Consider the following 23432-nt stretch of genomic DNA (forward strand, 5'->3'; position numbering starts at 1 on the left):
CATTGCAAGGATTGGGTGAAACAATATGAGTCCAACATGGTTGATTGGGATCGCGTTATGGACCACAACTTTCCCGCTGAGTTACTCGAATTGATCCCCTCGGATGATGACGATGTTTGATCTTTTTTTTTCGAACATGTAATTTGTACAAGTTTTTTGGAAACTTTTTTGTGAAGATATATGATTTAATCGGTCGCAAATAATACAATGTTGTCTCCCGAATGTAGAAATCGGGCTCTTTGATACACGTTTTGATTACGAATATTAATCAGTAATCGAAACAACAGTATTATAACACTTCAATCCGATTAATCATATTCGGGAATTCCATATTTTATCAAACCGCCGATTAATATTAAAAATTTGAATTTGCAGCACTCAAACATCACATGTTATTCTTCCTCAAGTTGTTTTAATCTTTCTCTATGATGGAATTGATCTTCACCTCGCTTCTTAGCCTTGATTTCCTCTTCCTCCTCCTTCGTTTCCACTAACGATGGTTTAATTTTTTTGGGTTGTTTGTTCCTTTTTTGTATTTCTTCTTCCATTGCTGCAATTGATGTAGTTGTTCACTTGCATCTTCGAAGTATGTTGTCGATTGATGATGGACTTGCCATTGAAAAGGTTTTTCATTCTGATTTTTTACTCAATAATAACTGAGAGGGGTTACTCTCCTTATATAGATTAGAGTTCCAACGGCTCTAATTTTTGAAAATATGGCCGTTGAGGTTTCGTACCAATGATGCACTACAATCGGTTGCTAACGATACACGTATTCCCTCCGAATAAAACATTCGGAGGATAATTTCTTTTGTAAAGTTTCGAATGTACGATGGCCCAAAAATCAGAATTTGGGAAAAACTGATAGTTTTCAAATTTTGAACTTGAAATAATCGGAAGTTAACTCAGTTACCAAAACTTCCGAATATGGGGTGTCTAACCTTCTATATTGGCCCTTGGAACCACCTAGAGCCATGGCATGGTTTGTTTTGAACTTGTAATATTCTGAGGATAATTTCTTTTGTAAAGTTCCGAATGTACGATGGCCCAAAAATCAGAATTTGGGAAAAACTGATAGTTTTAAAATTTTGAACTTGAAATAATCGGAAGTTAACTCAGTTACTAAAACTTCCTAATATGGGGCGTCTAACCTTCTATATTGGCCCTTGGAACCACCTAGAGCGATGGCATGGTTTGTTTTGAACTTGTAATATTCGGAGGATAATTTTTTTTGTAAAGTTCCGAATGTACGATGGCCCAAAAATCAGAATTTGGAAAAACTGATACTTTTCAAATTTTGAACTTGAAATAATCGGAAGTTAAAGTTACCAAAACTTCCGAATATGGGTGTCTAACCTTCATATTGGCCCTTGGAACCACCTAGAGCCATGGCATGGTTTGTTTTGAACTTGTAATATTCGGAGGATAATTTTTTTGTAAAGTTCCGAATGTACGATGGCCCAAAAATCAGAATTTGGAAAAACTGATACTTTTCAAATTTTGCTTGAAATAATCGGAAGTTAACTTAGTTACCAAAACTTCCGAATATGGGCGTCTAACCTTCTATATTGGCCCTTGGAACCACCTAGAGCCATGGCATGGTTTGTTTTGAACTTGTAATATTCGGAGGATAATTTTTTTGTAAAGTTCCGAATGTACGATGGCCCAAAAATCAGAATTTGGAAAAACTGATACTTTTCAAATTTTGAACTTGAAATAATCGGAAGTTAACTTAGTTACCAAAACTTCCGAATATGGGTGTCTAACCTTCTATTGGCCCTTGGAACCACCTGAGCCATGGCATGGTTTGTTTTGAACTTGTAATATTCGGAGGATAATTTTTTTGTAAAGTTCCGAATGTACGATGGCCCAAAAATCAGAATTTGGAAAAACTGATACTTTTCAAATTTTGTCTTGAAATAATCGGAAGTTAAATTAGTTACCAAAACTTCCGAATATGGGTGTCTAACCTTCTAATTGGCCCTTGGAACCACCTGAGCCATGGCATGGTTTGTTTTGAACTTGTATATTCGGAGGATAATTTTTTTGTAAAGTTCCGAATGTACGATGGCCCAAAAATCAGAATTTGGAAAAACTGATACTTTTCAAATTTTGAACTTGAAATAATCGGAAGTTAAATTAGTTACCAAAACTTCCGAATATGGGTGTCTAACCTTCATATTGGCCCTTGGAACCACCTGAGCCATGGCGTGGTTTGTTTTGAACTTGTATATTCGGAGGATAATTTTTTTGTAAAGTTCCGAATGTACGATGGCCCAAAAATCAGAATTTGGAAAAACTGATACTTTTCAAATTTTGAACTTGAAATAATCGGAAGTTAAATTAGTTACCAAAACTTCCGAATATGGGTGTCTAACCTTCTAATTGGCCCTTGGAACCACCTGAGCCATGGCATGGTTTGTTTTGAACTTGTAATATTCGGAGGATAATTTTTTTGTAAAGTTCCGAATGTACGATGGCCCAAAAATCAGAATTTGGAAAAACTGATACTTTTCAAATTTTGAACTTGAAATAATCGGAAGTTAAATTAGTTACCAAAACTTCCGAATATGGGTGTCTAACCTTCATATTGGCCCTTGGAACCACCTGAGCCATGGCATGGTTTGTTTTGAACTTGTATATTCGGAGGATAATTTTTTTGTAAAGTTCCGAATGTACGATGGCCCAAAAATCAGAATTTGGAAAAACTGATACTTTTCAAATTTTGAACTTGAAATAATCGGAAGTTAAATTAGTTACCAAAACTTCCGAATATGGGTGTCTAACCTTCATATTGGCCCTTGGAACCACCTGAGCCATGGCGGTTTGTTTTGAACTTGTATATTCGGAGGATAATTTTTTGTAAAGTTCCGAATGTACGATGGCCCAAAAATCAGAATTTGGAAAAACTGATACTTTTCAAATTTTGCTTGAAATAATCGGAAGTTAAATTAGTTACCAAAACTTCCGAATATGGGTGTCTAACCTTCATATTGGCCCTTGGAACCACCTGGAGCCATGGCATGGTTTGTTTTGAACTTGTATATTCGGAGGATAATTTTTTTGTAAAGTTCCGAATGTACGATGGCCCAAAAATCAGAATTTGGAAAAACTGATACTTTTCAAATTTTGTCTTGAAATAATCGGAAGTTAACTTAGTTACCAAAACTTCCGAATATGGGTGTCTAACCTTCATATTGGCCCTTGGAACCACCTGAGCCATGGCATGGTTTGTTTTGAACTTGTGATTCGGAGGATAATTTTTTTAAAGTTCCGAATGTACGATGGCCCAAAAATCAGAATTTGGAAAAACTGATACTTTTCAAATTTTGTCTTGAAATAATCGGAAGTTAAATTAGTTACCAAAACTTCCGAATATGGGTGTCTAACCTTCATATTGGCCCTTGGAACCACCTGGAGCCATGGCGTGGTTTGTTTTGAACTTGTATATTCGGAGGATAGGTTTTTTTGTAAAGTTCCGAATGTACGATGGCCCAAAAATCAGAATTTGGAAAAACTGATACTTTTCAAATTTTGTCTTGAAATAATCGGAAGTTAAATTAGTTACCAAAACTTCCGAATATGGGTGTCTAACCTTCAATATTGGCCCTTGGAACCACCTGAGCCATGGCGTGGTTTGTTTTGAACTTGTATATTCGGAGGATAATTTTTTTGTAAAGTTCCGAATGTACGATGGCCCAAAAATCAGAATTTGGAAAAACTATACTTTTCAAATTTTGAACTTGAAATAATCGGAAGTTAAATTAGTTACCAAAATTCCGAATTACCACACAAATCATTGTCATTTGAACTTGTCTAACTTAGTTACCCAAACTTCCGAATGTACAAACAAAATCATTGTCATTTATCTGCTCTTCTTTACTTTACGACCGTGACTACCTCCCAGTCCTGCACGACCACGGGTTTGAGCACCTTCAGTTGGAGCACTTCAGTTGGAGCAGCTTCAGCGCTCGATGAAGCTCGAGTTCTTTTACCCGTCTTTGATACTGCCACCTTGGGATGATGCCTCTTCGTGACTTTCTCCCCAAACTGGGCAGCATAATCTTCGTTATCCATATTATCAACTAGATCTCTAGCCTCTTTGATCTTCTCAGCTGGCATGGGATCTCCGCTCTTCAGGCATGCAGTTAACATTTTGGAAACACGCTTGAACCTATTCACCTGTTTTTTATACGTAATGACATAACATCAAACGGTAATTACCTAAGATTTATAGGAATAATATAAAATGAACAAAAATATAAGAACACGCACCAGTCTATCATAACCAGCTGGTTTGTCTTTGATGATACAATTATAACTTGAACCCGCCGCAGTAGTGTTGGATTTGATTTCACGGATAACCAAAGGATGTGATACCTTGTTATACCAACTCATATAGTCTGGAGAATTTTCATCACCTCGGGTGGTTCGTCTACCAGTGTCGATAATGAAGTCATTCCTCTTATCCCAGTTATCAAGAACAGTAGGTGGGCCTGTGTGAACAATCGTGAGATTATCACCACTAGAAGAGCACAACTCCAACTCCAATTTGTAGTAATCCCCCATTTTCTCCACAGGTTGCTGTTGTATATACCCGTGTTGTCGCATCACCCTAGAGGGGTTATACATCACATATCCTGTGGGGTGCCACAATGGTCCAAAATAAAGGGACAAGTCCGACCGAAATTTATATGCCCACTGGCTCGATCTTCCTTGTATGGATCAAAGCATACGTCCGAGGCCTTCAATTGGTCCAAAATCTCCCTCATGCGAATCAACTGCTGCTCTTTTGTCCTAGAACGGTTGTCTTCAAATATATACTTTGTTCCTCTAGGAGTACCTTTGCACCACCCCGGGTTCTCTCCGGCCAACTTCAGGATAGGGAAGTGGTCATAGATCCATGCCTATATACATAAGAAACCAAGTTTTAGTAAATAGATTGTGTATATTCGGTAGTAATTTCCAAACATTATTTCCGATTATATATAATCGGAAATAAAACTGAGTACCTATCCACCGAATACCAAACATTCGGAAATAGAGATGGATCATTTCCTACCGAATATGCGTCATTTGGAGTTCAGTAACCTATAGTTTTTCTGGCCTGTATATTCGGTTCTAATATCAAAAGAATATTTCCGATTGTATATAATCGGAAAACAAAAGTAAGTACCTAGCCACCGAATAACCAACATTCGGAAAAGAGATGGATCAATTCCTACCGAATATGCGTCATTTGGAGTTCAGTAACCTATAGCTTTTCTGGCCTGTATATTCGGTTCTAATATCAAAAGAATATTTCCGATTGTATATAATCGGAAAACAAATAAGTACCTAACCACCGAATAACCAACATTCGGAAAAGAGATGGATCAATTTCCTACCGAATATGCGTCATTTGGAGTTATGGATATGCATCATATGTATTGTCTACCGAATAACTATAGAGTGAGTTATAGAGTTAAAGAAAAAACCTGCAATAGAGCCACGTTCCCGGCAACTTGGCAGGTTCCTAGCCTCGAAGCCTTTCTCAACTCTTCCATCAAGAATGCTAGGCATGCCGTGCCCCAAGAATAGTCACCGACTTCATGGAGAGGATCCAAAAGTTGTATAAGGTTGGCGTCGATCCGGTTGCCAGAAGTATTGGGGAATATGACACATCCCAATACACAAAGGAGATATGCGGTGGCAGCGTGGTTCACTTGCTCATCAGTTAACGTTCCATTCTTTTCCTTCTCCAAGGTGCCTCGAATATTCATCAAAGCTGTAATGTTGATCTGTCTTGTTCTGTAACTTGCATGCCTCCTAAACTCTGTTGTTGTTGTCTCTTCATCCCAACCTAAGCACTTTTAGTTAGAGCATAAGTTGTGCCCAACTTAACTGCTTTGTGTAGTTAAACTTCACAGCTGTGCCTTGGTCGGGAAGGTTAAGAATCTGCACAACATCATCCGGAGTATCGTCATCTCCCCAAACGGCATATGGAAAGTATCGGTCTCAGGATACATTCTCTCCACGAACGCCGATATGGCCACACGATCATGTTCCAACAATGAATTCTCGGGGGCATTAGCTAACCCCGAGTTGGCAACAATTGACTTGAACCTTTCACATTCACCGGATAAAGGCCACACAAGCATTTTTGTTGGTGCGGCGGTAGGTTTGAGTAGACGGACCGCATCTTGATGATCCTATTAAAGTACATAAAAAAATCCTTAATACAAATATTACGATATAACACATAGACAATACATTAATAAAAAATAGCAATTTATTACCTCGGTTTCGTATATTTCTCTGGCCCATGAGTCTTTGTATCCAAATAGCAATTTTCCTCCATCCGCCTGTAGCCCAAGGATTGTGCCTACTGGAATACCCTTCTTCTTCAAGTGCTGAGGGACAAGATGTGATGATTTCTTAGCAATATCCTTCTTTACACCATCTTTTCCTTTTTTGGATTTTTGGGTACCACTTGGTTGTCCTTCTTCTTATACTCATGGCACTGGATCAACTGGTTCAATTTCATGGTGGGGTGTAACTTGTGGAGCAGTTGGTTCTGCACTTTGTTGAGCGGCTTGTTCAACACTTGGTTGCACCCCTTGTTCACTGCCTTGTTGTTATACACTTTGTTCAGCACTTGGTTGCACTCCTTGTTCACTGCTTTGTTCTTGTAAGCTTTGTTGAGCACTTGAATTATCTTTGGCGCTCCTTTCCCTCCTAGCACTAGCTGTCACTTTCTTCCTCCTTTCTTGACTTTGTCTAAACAACAAAGAAAGGAACAATATTTACAAACTATACAATCGGAAGACAAAGTATGGAAATATAACCCGAATGTACACATTCGGACGTAAAAAGATACATACTGTTCCCGAATACAAAACAATCGAAAGCTAACTAAACATATTTACAACCGAATATGCATCAATTGGAGTTCAGAATCTCTAAATTTTTCATCCTACACAATCGGAAGCAAAAGTACAAAACTATAACCCGAATAAACAAATTCGGAAGTAAGAAGACACATATTATTCCCGAATGAAAAACAATCGGAATATAACTAAACATGTTTACAACCGAATATTCATCAACTGGAGTTCAGAAACTCTAAAATTTTATCCTACACAATCGGAGGTATAAAACATTATATTGTCTTCCGAATAAATACTGGCCCCAAAATGGGATTTTTCCTATATCAGAAATTTTGAGATTTTTTCAATATATATATATTCGGTAGTGAGTGTACTTCCGAATACTGTGTGTCTACTTAAATATATTCGGGAGCCAAAAAATTCATTAAACTACCGATTATTACCAGTTTGTATCCAGGAAGATATGGCCAACAATATTCGGCCGATAACCATCAAATATTTCTCCCGAATACTGTCGATGTTCTTGAGAAATGAAGAACACGACTACATTCGGAAGTAAATAAGCATGAATATCGCCCGAATCTGGATAAATAACCGAAAACCCTAGAATTTTTTTTTTCTCGATTCGTCGAGTTAAAGCGAAATAAACCCTAAAAATGATAGATTCTTACCTAATTGGGGCCATTTGAAGTTGACGAAGTGTTTGACTATCAGAATCGCCACCACCGACTACATTGCCGGGTACTTCTTCTTCGCGTTCTTCGCGTTCTTCTTCATTTGCAGCAAGAATTTCTTTATTTCTTTCTAAAATCCCAATCTTTGGATCGATACCCCGAGTAACATTTTTGGTTCTAGGTCTGTGGGTTTCATTTCCCTTATCCATTGTTTTATAAACGAATCGACGATGTTTTGATTTTACGATTCGCAAAGCGATGTTTCGGTTGAACGAGGGAAAGTTTTTTTTCTTCCACAATCGGAAGATATGAAACTGGAAGAAGAAGAGTTGAAATGAGTAGAATTTTTTTGATTTGGGTTTTATACGGTTTTACCAGAAGGGCATTTATGTAACTTCAATATCATATAGGGTACCCCTTAACTAGAGTCTTTGGATGGGTATAAATTGATGGCCCCTAAATCCTTTTGAGTGGCCCTAAAAACGCGAGGAATATATAGTGGGTCGGTTATGGATAAGTAAGTTATAAAAACCACTCCTATTTCTTTGCAACCGGTTAAGGATCAGTACACTACGTGTCAATGTGGATTGCAGCGTTTTTTTGGACCATGCAGAAAGACAAAGAACGGTGGATATAATAGGATTAAGGATCCTCTTTAACTAGAAGCTGATTTCTTTCGAAATTAAATGGACAGTTTGGTATAATAGGAGACAATGTTATCCTTGGGATGCATACGCGGCTTCCTCTTAGGTCTCCCGGTACGATCTCAGCTTCAACAATTGTTTGGCTTAAATGAGTTACATTTTGCAAATGAATATCAGTTCGGAATGGGTTTGGCAAATGAAAAGTTTCCATTTTGCAAGTTAAAAAATATAAAAACCAACTGTTACAATAAATAGTTTCCATGGTCTCGAAATACCCATCCTTGTTTCCAAAATGATACCAAAAACTAAAAGTTTCCGAAACTTCCACTTTGATCAAGTAGATTCATGACTTTGTCTTGCTAATCCTTATCTGATCTTAGTTGGCCCATCGATCCCTTTCTTAACATTTAGTTTTTCTTTCCGAAAACATGAATTAAATGGCCTATCGATCCCTTTCTTAACATTTAGTTTTTCTTTCCCAAACATAAATGACCCAAAATCATTTGAATTGATCAAAGATAGGGATTTTCAAGCATTTTAGAACAATAAGATCATGAACATACTCTGTAACACCGTAAGCTCAAAAAATTAGATCATGACCGAAGAAATTTTCAAGTACGTAATATATTAATTAGATATCACGGGTACAGAGAAACTAAGCTACAAATTTTCAGTTTCACAAACTTACTTAGTGCTAGGACATAAAAATATTTTAAAGAAGAGGTTTCCATTTATTACATCGACCATATTAAGTACCTGTGCTTATATTTCACTGCCAGAAATTTCTATGCGTTTATGGCCACTGTAAATGTAACGGTGAATATATCTCACTGCCACAAATTCAGTGCGCTTATTGACTGACAAACTGTTGAACGCCATCTCTTTGCGCACATGTCTTCGATAATGTAGTTATGCATATATTTTACAGCAACTAAATTCATATTTGAGTCCCGAGTCAAAAAAAAAAAAAAAAACATGGTTAAGACTCAAAAAAAATAACAAAAAAAAAAACAGAAAATGGGTCATTTGTCCAAATATTTTTAAATCACGGTTCAACAATAGTAAGGATGAAACTGGATTCATCCTTGCTTAAATTTAAAAAATAGCAAGGATGAAACTGGATACATCCTGTGTAAATTAAAAATAAGAAAAAATATTCAAAAATGGGCACGATGAAACTGGTTACATCCTGTCTATTTTTACATTTTTGTTTAAAAACAGTATCAAAATCTAACTGTTCATTTCACCCAGGAATTGTTGATTTTGATTTTTTTTAACCAATTTTGTGAAAAATGGTTAAGAAATCGGAAAAAACAAGTAAAAACCGTAAAATGTTGTTTCAAAGCATTAATCCAGTAGATCCGAAAAGTCGAGTTTGTGATTTACAATAAGAAGATCAAATATCTTCAACCTTAAGCGTCAGTCGCTGAAGCTAAACGTCAAAAAAAAACCTTTCGATAAATTACGATTTTGTTAAACATTTCCATGCCGAAATATTAATAATCAACCAAAGAAAACCATTACAACCTTACTGTAAGCACAATAAAATTCATACCAAATAAGCTAAAGCAAGGGATTGAACCAAAGAAAAGTACAGACAGTATAATAAATATTTATCCGTGCACAAAATCATCAAAGAAACAAACCTTGATTAGGTCTTTACTATTCCCATTCTTCTTAACATCTGATGTGAACAAAAGAATATTTCAAAGGATTTTTCGGCCTCAATGGATCATGCGAGTTTGCAAATAATCTCTCTTAACGAGATAGCGTGAAAGTATATATTCTTTTGGTGAAACCGACTAGTTGCGGTTCCTACTAACATGGGATAACTGATCCTGACACGATTGTTTTTGAGTTGGTTTTGAAGCAAATTCAAACTTAAAATGGAAACTAAATCTACGTGAGATTTCATATTGACCACTCTTTGCCTGTTGCCGTAACTAATCCCCACCCTCCTTTCTCTGTTGCAAAAAGCGGTATGTGACCTAGAAAGACAAACGACCGTGGATACGTTAATATCACCGAAAATGAACGGTGTAAATCTTCTCCTGTTAGATTAAAGCATCACGACCACTTATTGTCTTTTCCAAACTCCATCCCGACTCCATCCCGACCGCTTTTTGTCTCCTCCAAAAAGGCAACTGTGTCATAGTTAATTTATTTCTATTTTATCTCCTATTGAGACAAAAATCGTATAGCTATAGACTTTACTTTATACACATTTGATATTTCGAGCTGAGTTTAACTCGCTTACATATTTCTCGAAATATGTGTTAGCAAGCTTTCGCTTTAACCAAGTTCATCTTTTATTCTTGACGAAAGTCAACAGATGATCATGTGAAAATCACCTGGTAACATCTTACATGATTTGTGTGAGATAGTCATTTGATGTAGACTCGGAATGTTTCGTATTGATCTATTGATCACTTGAAAATTGTTTTGAAGCTAATAGTTTGTGTGAGATAGCTATTCCCGTCTTCTAAGAATGTTTCAATGATTAAAATGGAGTTTAAAACAATTAACCATTGATTGGATATAGCACAGTATGCGTACTTGTATGCTAACTGTTGCAAGTTACTCCAAGTCCGGGAACCATAGTATGCATACCCGTATGCGTACTGGATTAACAGTTGAAGTCCGTGAACTTAATATGCATACCCGTATGCGTACTGGCTTAACAATTCAATGGAATTTAGTATGCGTACGCATACTAATTCAACTGAGTTTGGTCCTTCACGACAATATGCGTACCCTTTCACATACTGGCGGACATACTAAGTCCGGAACTCTAAGTATGTGTACCCGTTTGTATACTGGAGTGGGTTCAGTTCTAAAATCGGTTTGTTCATGAACAAATACATTTATATAATAAGGAATGAAATTTTTTGCAAACCGTGACTATAATGTTCATGAATTGATTCGAGTGAATCAAAATCGATTTTGCTTCAATGGTGTCTTGTATACTTCTATGAGAATATAAACAATAGAACAACTCTATAACTAGTTTCATTTGAGTCATTTGAACTAGTTGTGATAAAGATGAACACGGTTGATATAAATGTGTTCATATGGCTAACTTCGGTTAATTATTGTTGAGCCAACCAAGTGTACACGTTTAGGTACAATTAACCATATCTAAATGAAGGCACACTTCATATGTGTATAACAAGCTAAGTTCAATCTAACGGTTGAAAGATATTAGCTTGAATCTAATCAGGTTTCATCTAACAGTGAATATTGAATGCTTTGTTACCAAGGTAGCATTGATTGCGAACCCTGATTTGAAGACTATATAAGGGAGAACTCTAGCAACTGGGAAACCTAATCCCCACACCTCATATGTGATACTAGTTGCGACCAGAGTCGATTCTCCTTTAACCTAGGTTTTTCTAAAACCATTATAGGTTAACGAATTAAAGACTTCATTGGGATTCTTAAGCCAGACCCAACTATTTTCTTTGTAGTTGCGTGTTCTGAACTTACTTTGTTCTATCGTATTAAGTACTATCTTCTCTAAGATTTGCTCGAGATTCAATTTCCGATAGGTAAGCTAAAAAGTAGTCACAAACATCTTTGTATCATCATTTGTGATTCCACAATAACTTGTTTCGCTAGTCGATTAAGTTTATTGTGAGGTGATTGATAATACTAGGTTGTTCTTCGGGAATATAAGTCCGATGTATCAATTGGTTCCTGTTCACCTTTATTTATCAAAAGACGGAACAAAAACTCGTAGGTATTTCTATGGGAGACAGATTTATCTATTCTATAGACTTTTCTGTGTGAGACAGATTTTTTTATCAAGTCTTCGACTTTGGGTCGTAGCAAATCTTAGTTGTCTGTGAGATCAGCTAAGGGAATCAAGTGCGTAGAGTCCTACTGGGATTCGTAGGCGTAAGGAACGCGACTGTACCTTAATCAGTGTGAGATTGGTTAGGGGTCAACTACATTCAGGTCCAAAGTTAACTTGTAGTAGGCTAGAGTTTGTAGCGGATTAATACAGTGTGGTGTTTAAATCTGGACTATGTCCAGGGTTTTTTTTGCACTTGCGGTTTCCTCGTTAACAAAATTTCTGGTGTTTGTGTTATTTCTTTTCCGCATTATATTTTCTATATAATTGAAATATTACAGGTTATGCGTAGTTCAATCAATTGGTGAATCCAACCTTTGGTTGTTGATTGAAATTGATTGACGCTTGGATATTGGTCTTTGGTACCATCCAAGTTATTTATCATATTAACGCGTCTCACAGATTTCTATCTGTTTGATTGCAGATTGATTTGAGAAATTGAGATATAACTCTTGGATGTATTTTCCTTGATTGAGTCTAACTGTCTAGCTGATTCTCTTGGAAATATATTGGAGTTAGTCCATACAGATTGCCTAAACGAAATATTGGATGTGGTTGTTAGACCCCCGCTTTTTCAATTGGTATCAGAGCAGGCAAACACGTTTAAGACCTCATAAGTCTGTGTTTGTAGCAATCTGACTCTATGGACAATAGTGCTATCTCAAACAATGCATCACCAGTTCAGAAACGTTTTGACTTGGTTCAAAGCTCTGCTTCTCCTGAGCAATCTTCCTCATCCCATCCATAGTCGGGAACTGTGTGAACTGGGAAACATGCCTAGATGAACAGTTGGATGATCTTTCAGATGAGAGCGATTCAGTCGATGGATACGATATTGATGAGGAAGTCTCTCAATACATTAAGGATTTTGACCATCTCATAAATAAAAAAAGTCAACATCTTGCTTGGTTGAGTTTCTGACTCCTCTTTGTCTAGAAAACAAGAAAATGAGAAAGCTCTTTAAAGGTGCGATTATGGATATAATCTCCTACAATCTCTTCTTAAAGATCGAGAAGAAGATGTGCGTTCAAAAAATTCTGAATGTGAATCTTCGTCGAAATATTTTTATGTTAAAAGAAGAACTTGTTGAATCTGAAGCTAGATGTAACTCTCAACAAAGTTGTTTTAAAGACATGGAGAACGTCTTTCTCTCCCGAGAAAAACAGTTGGAGAATGAGCTTTCTGCTGCTTAAAACAAGGTAATTATGCTGGATGAAAAGTTGAAAAAGTTTAATCTCAGTTCATCAAAATTATCCTCTATGATGGGAGCTTGTAAGAAACATCGTGACACACGAGGTTTGGGATATTAAGGAACAAATACTCCAAGCAGTATCAAGATTAATTTTGTTTGTACTAAAAGCAACTTCCTGCAGAAAACTTGCCCTAATGGAAAAAGTGGAAAATTACCTTCTGCAACACAAGTCTCAATAGACAAAGGAATTCAACCTCCTATTCATACGAGAAAGATTAATAACATTCCCTTCAGATGTTATTATTGCGGAAACAAAGGTCATCTTGAAAAGAGATGTCGTTTTCGTTTGGGGAATGAAAAACTTCATAACATTCTTATCTAGATGTCTAAGGAAGTAATCAAACCGATTTCTCATATAAGTGGTCTTAAATGTCCAACTCTAAGACAAGAAAAGTGTTGTGATGAGCCAAGTCTTGCATGTAAAGATAACACAAAGGCTTTCTACAATTGTAAAAAGAATTGTGTTATACAGACAAATGACTGCTTTGTTGATCCAATGGGTAAGAAAACTTCTTCAAACTCTTCTTCCGTGACTAAAGGAAGTGTAGGATCAAAAGCTTCAACCGTTCCTGATTATATTCATATCAATAATCGTGTTTCGGAACTAAAGACCAGTACAAATAGACTCAAGCGCAGCATTAAGAAAGCAAGGAAGGCAGCAACTTCAGGTATCTCTTGTCCTCATCTTGTTAATTCTCTTGAGACTAACTCTATTGACTTTTCTGAAGATTTTCAAGAAAGAAAAAAGGGAAAATGTCAGTACCCTTGAGGAGCTATATGCTCATCAAATCACAACTTGACTACTTAAAAATATGCATCCTCTTTGAGACCGTGTGAGGATGCTCATAATTCTCAAGAAGCTTTTCTTCTTGACAAAACTTGCACATTCTTTCTATTTCTGCTTCTGTTTTCAACTTATGAGTAGAAATATTATCATTTTGAGTCTGCAGTCTGGATCATGGGACTCTTGAGTTTAAACACATCCTTGAGACTAAAATACTCTAACCGCCCATCCAACGACAACCCAGATCAATTAGGTGGAAGTTATCTTACCAAAATTATGGGCTATACCTTAAAAGTGTGGTTCCGCTGTTCCTGCCTGTCCTATGTCACATAAGTACAACTAATTCCTTCAATTCATAATGTACGGAAGGTCTTAGGCCGGTTCCTATGGGCAAGGCAAGGCTAAGTGACACACATATTAGATCATTCCTATATAAGTTTAAGCTCAACAAGAACAATAAGCAAAACATGAATAACTTAGCATTAGATTAAGGGTTTCATCTAAACCTTAGCAATTGTAATTTGAACATGATGAACAAGATGAAATCGCAATATTGAAACTAGATGACTCAGTTAATCTTGGATGGTATGTTTCAGAGAAGAAGGCTCTATTTATACACAAAATTCACAGAATTGGTGGGACCTGCACTTTAGCATGCTTGGTTACAGGGACAAATCTTTGACAAATGCTATCCCACACGACTTTGCGGGATGGATTCCCGCAAGAGCGGCTTCTTTACCGTTGGATGACCAAATCAACAGTTAGATTCACATTCAGGAAAAGACCCATTACTTTCAGGAAAAGACCCACCACTTTCAGGAAAGGACCCACCACTTCCCCTAAAGGGTTCAAGGCTGTTAGATCTGGGTTTTAACATGATCTAACGGTAAAGAAGTCACTTGAGTGGGATAGCTTCCCGCAAGGTCGTGTGGTATAGCACTGCTCCAAATCTTTTCCCATCATTTCCTTATTTTTTGTAAAACATTAATTAGATGTCTTTATAGAATATATCAGCTCATTAGTGTATAACCATATTTTGCTCTTCAAAATGATTTCTTTCGTAGGTAACTGTTGAAGATAAACCTAACTCTATCTCTCTCAAATCTAGCTTCTTGGTTTACTATTCTTGATAGGAGATAAGGTTGAGAGAGATAGGAATTAGAGGCTTGATTTATGGCATTCATGAGGGTGGTAGAGGTTGGACGATAGAGTTATTAAAGGGGATGAAGGTGGTACTGGTACTGTTGAAGAAGAGAGGGAAAACAGAGATGGGTTTGGTTTTAGTTTCTACTCGGTAGGGAAGGATAAAGGAGACTAGGTTGTTAAGCGGATGTATCATGATTTGATACTTCGAGTGGAGGTGTTGTTAGATCAAGCAGCTGTATCACATCCGATATCTCGGATCTGGATATGGATATGGATATGGGTGTTGGGTTCTCTACCAAGCCCAGTGCCCCGTCTATTCATTGTAAGCGGCTTGCGGAGCGATCGCAAACAAATTGTGGATAAGTTGCGAGCGTATTGTGATAAATTGCAAGTGGATTGCGGAGGCTATTTGCACGATTTTTCTTCGCATTTCATGGCTTTCTCGCGGGAGCCTTGTGTTGTCTCTCTTCAGCTAGCCACCATTCTTTTGCTCTTTTGGCTTCTCAATTCATCCAGGCTTTATTTAATACCTAAGAACACAAAATTAATTAGTACAAGTATTTGTTCTTGAAAACAATGAAAATACAGAATTTGGGATAACATATGATTTTAAAGCACAAAGATGAGATAATTGCCAATAAAAATGTGTAGAAATATGCAATATATGGCATTTATCACTAAGTGGAAAATTTCCCACTTAGCCACGCCAGGTCAAGTTTCTACCGAGCGGTCGAGACACTATTAGGTGTCCTGTACACCATTAGCGGCTAGTCTACACCGATCCAACAACCACAAATCTTCCCCCCTATAAATACCAAATTTTTAACTCACAGCTTCTTCCTATTTTCTTATATTTTTCAATGGCTCAAAACATGTCTATGGCTCAATTCATAGAAGAGCTACATGCGGCCGAAAATCAAAGAGTTGAATTTCGAGATAATGTGCAAAATGAAATAAGAAAAGCAAATAGTTTGAGAGTTGAACTACAACGAAAATTTAGCACGTTAGAAGATGAATGCATCTGCAGGAATTATGTTCTTTTCACTAATCATCCAATCACTGATGGCGCATTGAAGGCGATTCCGTTTTGGGGCCGCGTTTTACTAAAATTTGAAGAAGAAACCACGTACCTGAACTGTCTTGATTCGATGGTGTTGAGTGACCGGTTCTCCATAATTTCTGAGAATGTTAACAAGTATATTGTTATGATAAGGGAAGAGGTTCGGAACATGAGAAGTGGTGAAACCCTGTTGGAGATTGTTCAAAGATGTCGTGCAAAGTGGCTCCGTGACAACGGAAAGCAGTTCCGATATGCAAGTTGTTATGAAATCTTAAAAGTGTTGCCCAAATTGAACCTAATGTATCAATTTGAAGTTCTCAATTTTAATTTAAATAAAACATTTAAAATGAAGATTATTCTTCAAAAACGTTTCTTGAGGGAAGATTTAGCATGCTGCCCAAGATATAATGTTAAATATATTGAGTAGGTTACCAACAGAATCAGTTATATTGGGAAAATTAGTGTGTAAAGTTTGGAGAATTATTATCTTGATTCTGGTAAGTTAAGTTTTATTTTCTTTAATAATCACCAAAATTTACGAGATTTTATCTATGACGAGTATGATGAGACTTGTGATTGGACCCCCTTCAATACAAAAGTTAAAATGGATGTAAAACTTCCATTTAACAAATACCGGTTTGTTGTTAATTTGCTTCCACACAAGAACTTATCAGATTCAATACCTGTTTTTATGTGTAACCCAGTTACCCGAGAATTCGTTATCCTTCCAAAGCTTGAAAGTTCAAAAGGGTCGATTGGATTTGGTTACAGTACTTGCACAAATGAGTACAAGGTTGTTAGGATGCATGTGTCCTAACTCCTAAGGAGACTCCAATAATAGAATGAAAATCGTTCACGTCTCGGGAGCGGTAATGGATGGAGACATGTAGAAACGAGGGCGTTAAAATTTGGAGTCTAAAATTGGAGATTGTGTAGGCACCTGCAAATGGAGCACTTTACTGGGCGAACCCCCAGGAAGGAACTGTTTCTTCTTTTTGTTTGGCTGATGAAAAGTTCAGAGAATTTAGATTACCACCAGGAGCACCAGCTCATTTCTTTCTAGGTGTTTTAGGTGACTTTCTAAGCGTTACTTACTATAAACGTGCATGCGATTGCGATATATGGTTGTTGAAGAAGAATAAAGATAATTATGACGTCAACTGGAGTAAAGAGTTTGGCATTTCTGGCAGTTGCATTCCTCGGCCATTTTGCTTAACTAACAGCCGTAGGGTTTATATCCTGGTTTAATTGGGGGCCATGCTTTTTAATTAGGTTTTTTTTTGTAAGTCCAAAATTTTATCGATGAATATCAAATATTTACAAAAAGTTTACAAGAAAAGAGGTCAAAAGACCCCAAAAACTTACAAACTATTTAAATCTGAAATAAGAGACTTTAGGATATTCTAATTGGGGGCCTCTCACTAGAGGACAAAAAAGGTCACCCAATCCTAATTTGGGTCACAAAAAAGGTCACCCAATCCTAATTTGGGTCACCCCTTATAAAAATAATTTCTAAATGGCCAAAATGCCCCTGAGTGATTACTATTAAGAATTAATTAAGTTCATTAGTGTGGTGAGTGTGTTTAGATTAAAATATGATTTTGGGATAAAATTTTGGGGAGATTTTATTTTTGAGTTTTTATGCGTTGAGAAGAAGAAGAGGAGTTTTAAGACCTATGACGATCCTTGTTGGGAATATAAGGCATGCCAATATTTGAACTCGTTTTATTAAATCAAAAAAAAAAAAACATACATGTACTATGAAATAAAATATAAGGAAAAGACATAAAATAGCTCAATAGATTGCGCTTGAAATCCTAAACGAGTTTAATTATATGCGGTGAATTGCCATTCAGTTTCCTCCAAGAGAGTATAACAGTCCTCGTGCAAAAACTCATGGTCGTACTTTAATTCGTATTGGCTCCGACCCAAAGAGTACTGGAAAAACAATTTTTTTTATAAGTTAGCGTTGTTGAATAAAAATAACCAAAGAAATAATTTTTGTTGAACGACCTATTGATTCACAAACTTACTCTATCTATTCGAGGTTCGTTGGGAAGAGCATCAGCCCGAGCTTTCAATTCGTCTCTCAGCAATATGCATTCATTGTATAAATATTCGTACCTTTCCCTTATCTGCGGGAGCGTCCTTCTATAACGATTTCCGTTTAGTGCTTTAAAAACCTTAAACACACGTTTCCACCAAGCATTGGATGTTTGATCCATGTTAAGGTGCGGCACTATGGTTGGATCTTGGTTACTGGCCACCCATTGCGCTTCCTCAAAGTCGTGCTTCGTGAGAGTGGTGCGTGTTCTAACAATAGCAACATCTTCTTGATTATTGAACGGAGTTGGAGCCATTTTTAGTGTTTGAAAGTGATGGGTGACTGATTTGGGAAGATTGAAAGTGATGGGTGAAAAACTTTGAAAGGGATAGGTCTCCTTTTATAGGAAAAAAACACCCAACGACTACTTTAAAAAAAAAACGGTTACCTTTTTCCTAAATCTGCAATAACTGCTCATATTAGTCAAAGTTGCCGTTAAATTTCAAAATTTGCAATAAATTCGTGTAGAGTCGTCATGTTGGGGGAGTTCTTCTCACGTATACCTTTCCTTTAACCGTATCTACGAGATTAGGGATTTGCTTTTCGAGCGGTTTGCTTTGTACAAGCCATGTTTATAGAAGAAATTAATCGTCGATTAAAGTTTTATTATCGACGATTACGCTATGAATCGGTTGAAGAAAAAAAAATTCTTCGAGGAGTTGTTAATGGTGGTGGTGGAGAAGAGGAAGGGAAGGAGAGGAATGGAAGGAGAGGAAGATGAAAAAAAAGAAAGAGAAACTGATTTTCTCTTTTGGTTTAGGTTTAGGATATATGAGATTGGGGGCCTAATCAAGGATTTTAATTAGAGTTAACTGATTTTTAAGATTTGGGTTTAGTAAAGGGTATAACAGTATTTTCAATATCGGAATATATCCGACAATTATCTTATGTTCATATGCGCCCACCACCATTTTTCTGTTACGCGCCCAAAGTGCTAGGCATAAGTTTAGGTTAGCTACTGGCCATAAACCTTTCACCAGGCCGATATGGTCCTATTTCAACAACCCCAAAACCCGTGTTGTTAAAAGAAAAACAAAAAAGGCCCAAGACCCGATGATATATCATCTCATTCTCTCACTTGCACACAGTTCCTCTGTCAATTTCTCCTTCTCTTTTCTCTCTTTTTCTCGTCTTTCACTGCCTCAAAAATCCAGAGAAACTCATCTCTCTCTCGTTCTTCTCTCATTGTTGTTTCTCAAACAACAAATTTCACAATCCGAACGAGATAAGCTCCCATGAAAAAAATTAAAAATCGATCTTAATTCCTCATCCGTGATTTGAGATGATAAAAGACAAACCCTAAAACCCAGTAAACCAAATTAATCTGCTCACGTATCAGATCTATATTCTAGGTCGTTTCTTTTTCCATTTTCTCATATTTACCGTGTTTATGATTGTCACCTTTCTAATATTTCGAATTTTGATGGTTTTGTAGTGAACAACTTATTTCAATGGCTTGTCTGGTGATGAAAATGATGTTGATATTACTATTTCTGAGGTATACGGACATTATTGCTTCCTCTGATTCCAATATTTCAATTAGGGTTTCCGTAGTTTATCTGTTTTTGCTTATTTAGGGTTTAGATATGTGGGTTTGGTAACTTACTGATTTTAATTGGTTATAGAAGTCATTCAATTTTGGTATGGGTTTTCCGCTATTCTTCCCCTTTTTAGTTATGGGGTTTCGATTATTCTGTGATTTTCCTTGTAAGTTGTTCTTGCTGTGTTAAGTTTGGTTGTATGTGTGTGGTTAGAAATCCTTATTCAGTTCTTGATAGAGGGAGTTAACAGAGTTGATTGTAGCAGTAATGTTAAGTGTTTTTTACGTTGGGGAATAGTGTTACGGAAACATGTTTGATGTTACTATGGAGAAGTTTCTTATTTTGTCTGTGATAACTTCTCTTCTGACCCATTTTGTCTGTTTGTTTTGTAGGAAAGTATTCACAACATTTTTCATCAAAAGAAAAGAAAACTTCGCAAGATAGAAAAACCGCACAGTAATTGAGGTTTTGAGTTCCTTTATAAGCTTTCAAAAACATTTCCATCTAAAATTTATTCGTAGTTGATAGTAATTAGAATATTTCATTTTTCTTTATGCTTTTGGATCCTACCGAAAATCTAACTGTGGATTTTGCTTTCAGTAATTCTCCTTCCGAATGTATGGCCGTGATTAGAGAAGTTCATCCTCTTGTTTCCATGAAGCTAAGCAGTTACTGACGCTTGTTTTCTTAATAAGTATGTATCAGTAATAGTTTAGTTCTTAATAAGTATATATCAGTAGATGCAGTACAAGTTGAGTAATGTAATGTAATGTACTAATTGTTTTTTGTTTTTTATTAATTTTTTTTTGCAGAAAAAAACATGGAAAGTGTCAGAATATGGTCATCCAACTCAAAACCAATTGGAAATGAGTGGAGAGGTCCTAAGGGATTATAAACTGCAGTATCTTAGATGCCAAGACAATGTGGGACTAATAATCTCAACACGCCCTTCACGTATAGCCTCGTTGGGTCTAACACGTGGACAATTAAATCGGGTGGTGCGGAGTAAAGGCGCGGTCAAATGACTCGTCGCAAATAGCCTGCTCTGATACCATGCTAGAATATGAGCATCCAACTCAAAACCAATTGGCAATGAGTGGAGAGGTCCTAAGAGCATCCACAGTGGGCGAGTATAACCAAAAATTTGGGATGAGATCGTGACGCAGTGGGACGGAGTAAAGATCAAATCCCAGCCAAAGATCAAATTCCAGACCATATTTGGTCGCGACCAAATACCAAATCCTAATATAGTCGGGCGTAAATTTAAAGTACGCTTGTTGCTGGGCGTAAATTTAAAGTACGCTTGTTAACGGGCGGAGATTTAAATTATGCCCGATGAAAATCCAAATTAAAAAAAAAAAAAAATGAGGCGTAAACTTAAAGTACGCCTGTTGACAGGCGTAAACTTAAAGTCCGCCTGTTGACAGGCGTAAACTTAAAGTCCGCCTGGTGATTGATTGGGCGGACATTTGAGATACGCCCGATGAAATTTTTTTGGGGTGGATCTTTAAATTACGCGTGACCAAATTTTAATCGCCACCGTTACGTGACAACACGGACTAAACCCAAAATTTGATCTTTTTTTTGATCTTTGATCTTTGGTTTTGATCGCACCACTGCAGTTGCTCTAAGGGATTATAAACCGAAAGATCTTAGATGCCCAGACAATGTGGGACTAATAATCTCAACAGAAAGCCTTGATAGCAAATTTGTTTGTAGGTGTTGTTGCATAAGCTGTTTTAAAAGACTGATTTTGATGTCTATGACAACGAACATGTACAGAGAAGCTCAAATTATTTGATGGCATCATTCTTTGTGGTTGAGATGTTTACAAGAATCAATTTTCTCTTTCAATTCTCTCATTCCCAATTTGTTATGGTCTCTCATCTATTTAAAATACTGATATCATTTGGTGTTCTTTGTAGTTATTTCTAGGCGGAAGTTCATCGTTGCATGCTTGCTCCTTTGTATTCAAGAAAGTCCATGCATCAGGTATATGTGTGAATTCATTTCAATAATATCTTATAATTTTATGGTTTTCTAGTCGTGCTCTTGTAGAGCTTCCTAACTGTTTGTTAATGGATGTAGGATTTGGATCTATTGACTTGATGAGTCGTGTGTTGGTTAAGTACAAGGGGTCTTGAAAATAGGTACTCTTTTGCTGTTTATCTTTCACATCGTACTGAGTTGTGCTGGGTGCATTATGTACAATGACAATTATGACTATGAATTATCCCTTTAATTTTTTCTCCGAGCTTCTTATCACTGATTGAATATTTCCGCTGAGCCACTGCTGGAAAAAACAGTTTATAAACCCCACAGATACACACTGTGGGCCCAAAACCAGCCCCTATTTTCTCGTGTGGCGTGGCTCACATTTTGTGTGAGAGCACGGTTTAAAAACAACCTTTTTTTTTGAAGCATGAAATTTATTAGATTAGACTGAAATTACACGGGGTACGTAATACCCATAGAGTCTGCTATTACAATAGAATTGATAGACTGCGTAATTGTATGTTCCCATATTGCTGTCGTGAGTCTCCCTATTGAGCAATCATCCGATGCTCGGTTTGCTAAACCATATGCTGCTTGATTTGCTTCTATGTAGATGTGGCTAACGGTATATTGCTGGATTTGGGTGAGCCTTTGTTTAATCTCTGCAACCAGGTCAGATATATACCAAGGGGGGTCTGTATATGAGGTTATAAATCTCATTAAATTTTCCGAATCCGTTTCAAATTGGACTTTTGACCATCCTCGTTCCGTCGCCATTTTAGAGGCTATGTGCATGGCCCAGGTCTCCGCTGCAAGTGCTGTGGTGATGCCTAGAGGTTGTGCTATTGCTAGGATAGTGTTCGTTTCCTCATTTCTCCAAATAATACCTGCTCCCGCTATACCGGGGTTTCCTCTTGCTGCACCGTCCGTATTGATTTTGATCCAATCTGATTGAGGCTTGAGCCATCCTACTAAGATGGTTGAAGTTGTTACTACTCTTTGTGCTGGGTTAGGATATGGTTGCATCCTAGGGAGCACCAGTGGTAGGTGTGTCTGCGTCCAAGAATATTCCTGCTGGAGCTTGATGGCCATTTGCATTACATTTATTGGATTTTGTTGCTGTTGGCGATACATCACACTGTTCCTGGTTAACCATAAGGACCAGAAAAGAAAGTAGAAGGTTATGGTTACTGGTGCAGGTACTTTTGTTTGAAGAAGTTCATATATGGTTGTTTTGTGAGGTAGTGAAATGGGTATGCCTTGCGAGGTGACGTGAAGGTTTCTGAGATGGTTTAGTAAGAGGTTCCAAGAATCTATAGATGTCTCACAATATAGCAGAATGTGACCGGATGTTTCAGGATTAGAACTGCATTGAGGGCATAGGTTGGAGTTGGTGAGATGGATGCGATGATGAATGTTGAGGGTTGGTAAACCTTCATAATTTCTTTCCACAAGAAAAACTGTACTTTTGGGGGACATGGGAGTGTCCAAAGGAAGTTGGATGGTGGAA

The sequence above is a fragment of the Papaver somniferum genome, chromosome 3 (genome assembly GCF_003573695.1).
Source record: "Papaver somniferum cultivar HN1 chromosome 3, ASM357369v1, whole genome shotgun sequence".
In the NCBI taxonomy this organism is placed as follows: domain Eukaryota; kingdom Viridiplantae; phylum Streptophyta; class Magnoliopsida; order Ranunculales; family Papaveraceae; genus Papaver; species Papaver somniferum.